The following is a 4,797-nucleotide window of genomic DNA, read 5'->3' as shown; positions in this document are numbered from 1 at the left end:
GCGGCTCTGACCCGGAGCGACCGTTTGCCTCCTTTGCTTTTTGATAGGCTTGTCTGAGCTCCTTGACTTTCACGCGGCACTGATCTGTGTCCCTATTGTGGCCTCTCTCCATCATGCCCTTGGAAATTTTTTCATAAGTTTTGGCATTTCGTCTTTTCGAACGCAGTTCAGCTAGCACTGAATCCTCTCCCCATATAGAGATCAAATCCAGTACCTCCTGTACGGTCCATGCTGGTGCTCTTTTTCGATTATCAGCCTGCATGGTTACCTGTGCTGATGAGCTCTCTGTGGTCACCTGTGCTCTCCACGCTGTGCAAACAGGAAATGAAATTCAAATGTTCCCGGGGCTTTTCCTGTCCACCTGGCCAGTGCATGCGAGTTCAGATTGCTGGCCAGAGCGGTCACAATGGTGCACTGTGGGATAGCTCCTGGAGGCCAATAACATCGAATTGCGGCCACACTAACGCTAATTCGAATTGACAAATTCGATTTTGGCGCTACTCCGCTCGTCGGGGTGGAGTACAGAAATCGAATTAAAGGGCCCTTTAATTCGAATTAAATGGCTTCGTTGTGTGGACGGTTCCAGAGTTAATTCGAATTAAAGCCACTAAATCCGAATTAAAGGTGTAGTGTAGACCAGGCCTAAGATACATGTGTGGTAAAGGCTGAGTACAAACATCTGCTTCCCTTTAGGTGGGGCTCGGTTTGTAATAAAAGTTTTCCTCCTTGTTCTGGGTGCAGAGGGAGAATTTCCCTATCTTGGGAGCAGCTGATCTTCTTGGACAGGGAGGAGCATGTTCACCTGAGCAGAGGCCTGGAACCGGAAAGGTGAGTACAGGTGGTGAGTTTGTCCTTCTTCCTATGTGTCTCTCTTTGAGCTCTCATATGTTGGCCAACATACTCTCTCTCTCTCCCCTTGTCCTGTCTCCTTGCATAGAACATGGGCAATGGTGCATGCTCACAGGCTTGGTCTGGGGCGTCTGCAACCCAATGGGGCATTGGGAGGGGGAAGAGAAGCATGATGGTACTAGATCCTCCATTGGTAGTGGTGGGGGTGACTGTGGGAGTTGACTGTCACTGTTCATCAAGTGGGGCTGATGTACAGTGGATGGGAGAGGGAGGGCAGTATCTCGTACACCAGTAGAACTTTGGGCAGTGATGGCTCCTGCTTGGGTTATATGCTGTGTTTGCAGAGGAATCGCCCAGGAGCCCCAGCCGGAGGAGAAACTGGAAGAAGTGAACCTGAGCAGCCTGGACATCCTTGTAAGCAGAGATGAACAGTCCTCCGCTTTGTCTTCTCCATGACTGGCTGTGAGTGAACAATTATGGCACTCTGTTGCTCATCCGTACCACTCTAGTTTTCTTCTACCATTCTCCTGCTGCTCTCTGGCCCTGCTGTATCACGGCACAGTGTCACTGTTGCTCCTTAAGGAAATGCTCTGTGCATTACCCCAGGTGTCCACCCAGTGCCACTGTTGCTCCATGGGGGAAATGCTTTGTGCATTACCTGGATTAGCCACCCAGTGTCACTGTTGCTTTATTTGGGAAATGCTCTGTGCAACTATACAGAGTGTCCACCCGGTGTCAATATTGCTCCATGAAGGAAATGCTCTGTGATTACCCGGGGTAGCCACGCAGTCTCCATTTTGCTTCATGAGAGACATGTTCTGTGCAATTACACCGAGTGGCCACCTGGTGGCACTGTTACTGCCTGGTGTCACTGTTGCTCCACGAGAGAAATGATCACTCAGTTTCTGTTCATCCAGTGGGGCTGATGTAGATGGGATGGGAGAGAGAGGCAGGGATGAGGGCAAGATTTCACACACCAATAGAGATTTGTGTAGTGATGGCTCATGCTTGGCTTTTGAAGCTGCGCTTGCAGAGGAATTGGCCAGGAGCCCCAGCCACAGAAGAAGCTGGCACAAGTGGACCTGAGCAACCTGGACATCCTTCTAAGCAGATATCTGGGAGGCGGAAACCTGAGGACTGTTCATAATTGGCTATGAGTAAGAGGTCAGTGCTTTGAATTCCTCATGTGTGCTCCCTCTAGTTTTCTTCACAGACCGTGTGCTTCCACGTTGGGTAGGGGCTCTGTGGTATCAAGGCTGCGGAGGGGCAAGAGTCTACTCTGCAGAGTGACTATGTCGGGTGCCGTTAAGGGGGCCAATACAGGGAGGAGAAAAGGGAAAGAGACCTGAACCCTGATTACAGGGCAGTCACCCTTTCTTTAGTAAAATACTCCTCCTTTACACAATGGCGGGGGGAGGGGGAGTCCCCAATGTGAAAAGATCTGGAAATGAACAGGTAAGGGAGGGATCCTGCTGAGTGTCCCCTTTCCAATCAATCCTCCATCCCTCAGCGACACCCTTCCCGACTTACCTCCTACCCCACCAAGAAAATGACAACTTTATGCCCCCTACCTTTACCAGAAAAGACCCCTCTTACTTGTGACGCGGTCCTGTTAGTAGGGTTAGGTGCACCCACGTGCCGGCTCTGAATACCACCGCATCTACCTACAACATCTCAACATCCACACATTTCAGAAAGGACCGCCACATGAATCTCTTCGAACGTAGCCCGAGGAATCTCCTCTCTTTATCACCAAAGAGACACAAGGCCTGGAATTCGGACACAACTAACGGAGCTGTCCGAATCCCTACAGTTGACACTCATCAGTCCGACAGTGTTCTTTATTGTGCACAGGAAAACAAAGGGTGAAAGTTGTGGTTGGTTGAGCGGTGTAAATTGGGCAGGGCAAAAGGACTAGAGGAAGGATTAGACGGAAGTGAGGGTCTGAAAGGAGCCCCCCACCTCAGCTGTTCATTTCCAGACTTTGTGACATTTGCTTGGTTGGGCCATTTCTTGTCTTTTTTGAGAAAAGGGGCGAATTTTCCACGGCCTCCGCCATCCCCTTACAGCCGCCCCTTCACCACACCATATTCCATCTGACCGGGATAGGTCCCAAGTAAGCTTTCACTTCAAATCTCAAAAAAGCCAAGTAGAAATCATTCTGTGGGAATTTACTGTGACTAAGAGAAACAGAAGTTCAACCCTTCTCAAGGGGTGTGTGGTCAGGGGGAGTCGCTCAGCCGCAGGCACAGAAAGGCTCCCCTAGCTTAAGCGTGAGAGGTATAAGACCTTACACCCTGGTTACAGGGCGGTCATTTTGCCGGGCTTGTCAAAGTGACCTGTGGCTTAATTTGCATGGCAAAGGAGACCGAAACCCTCCTTACAGGGTGGTCCTTAAGCCAGGGGCGTTCCAATGGGCCAGAGCGAAAAGCGCTGTAAAGGAGAGACCTCCCTTCCCTCAGAAGTGGGTGGTCTCGTTGCCCAGCGAGTGCCAACGGCCCAAGAGGAATTAGAAAGGGGAGACCTGCACCCTTCTGACAGGGAGAGGTCAACGGCACGGGGCATTTTAAAGGCTAGGTCCTAAGGAGCTCAAACCCAGAGAGACCTCAACCCTTTTTAAAGGGGGGTCGCTCAGCCTCAGCTATGGAAGGGACCCATAAAGCATTTTGGTTGGCAAGGAATGGACCTTGATCCTTATTTACAGGGAGGTCCTTTTACCGGGCACCTGAAGGGGGATTAAGCCTGTGCGGAGAAGTGTCGAACCCGAGCCCACGGTACAGGGGTGCGGTGTGTGCGGTGTGTGCAGCCTTTGGCCGTGGCTTTTTCTTCCCTTTTCCTGCAGTTTCTTTGGTGCTTGTGTCGTCTTGTCCATTTTGTCCTTTGAGTTGCTAGAAAGAGAGAGGTGAAGCGGGTTAGGTGTGGCTCAGTAGAGAGCACGTGTACAGTGTACATTCAGATTACATTGGCAAGGTACACGGCCCTGCCGGAAATGACCCCAATACCTACTTTTCGGCACCGATCTCTTTCAGAGCGCAGGAGAGCTTGCGGCAGAACGCGGGTCCAGGTAGATGCAGAGGACGCGGGCTTTGACTTGGCTGAGTGCGTGAGTGAGTGAGGAGGGCACGGGACAGCTAGTAGGACAAACCCTGAACCCTCTCAAGAGGCTGGTTTCTAGAACTACCTTCCAAATGGCAGTGTTACCTTGTGAAAGGCAGGGAAAGACCCACCCCCTAGTTAGAGGGAGCTCACTTTGGACCTTGGCGTGAAGAGGGCCAATGCAGAGAGGAGAAAAGGGAAAGCGACCTGAACCCTGATTACAGGGCAGTCACCCTTTCTTTAGTAAAATACTCCTCCTGTACACAATGGGGCAGGGGGGGAGTCCCCAATGTGAAAAGATCTGGAAATGAACAGGTAAGGGAGGGATCCTGCTGAGTGTCCCCTTTCCAATCAATCCTCCGTCCCTCAGCGACACCCTTCCCGACTTACCTTCCTACCCCACCAAGAAAATGACAACTTTGTGCCCCCTAACCTTTACCAGAAAAGACCCCTCTTACTTGTGACGCGGTCCTGTTAGTAGGGTTAGGTGCACCCACGTGCCGGCTCTGAAAACCACCGCATCTACCTACAACATCTCAACATCAACACATTTCAGAAAGGACCGCCACATCAATCTCTTCGAACGTAGCCCGAGGAATCTCCTCTCTTTATCACCAAAGAGACACAAGGCCTGGAATTCGGACACAACTAACGGAGCTGTCCGAATCCCTACAGTAGACACTCATCAGTCCGACAGTGTTCTTTCTTGTGCACAAGAAAACAAAGGGTGAAAGTTGTGGTTGGTTGAGCGGTGTAAATTGGGCAGGGCAAAAGGACTTGAGGAAGGATTAGACGGAAGTGAGGGTCTGCAAGGAGCCCCGCACCTCACCTGTTCATTTCCAGACTTTGTGA

The 4,797-nt window shown here is 51.1% G+C and overlaps 1 long non-coding RNA gene across 1 annotated transcript; it reads left to right on the top strand.

The window, feature by feature from the left end:
• Positions 1 to 747: 747 nt before the first annotated feature.
• Positions 748 to 1,952, top strand: LOC135893692 (uncharacterized). Its single transcript, XR_010562333.1, has 3 exons — positions 748 to 828; positions 1,194 to 1,311; positions 1,871 to 1,952. It is a non-coding gene; the product is annotated as an uncharacterized LOC135893692 (long non-coding RNA).
• Positions 1,953 to 4,797: the final 2,845 nt, after the last annotated feature.

Source organism: Emys orbicularis, chromosome 23 (genome assembly GCF_028017835.1).
Source record: "Emys orbicularis isolate rEmyOrb1 chromosome 23, rEmyOrb1.hap1, whole genome shotgun sequence".
NCBI classification, from domain to species: domain Eukaryota; kingdom Metazoa; phylum Chordata; order Testudines; family Emydidae; genus Emys; species Emys orbicularis.
The sequence above is the reverse complement of the archived record's forward strand: the minus strand, read 5'-3'. Positions and strand labels throughout refer to the sequence as shown.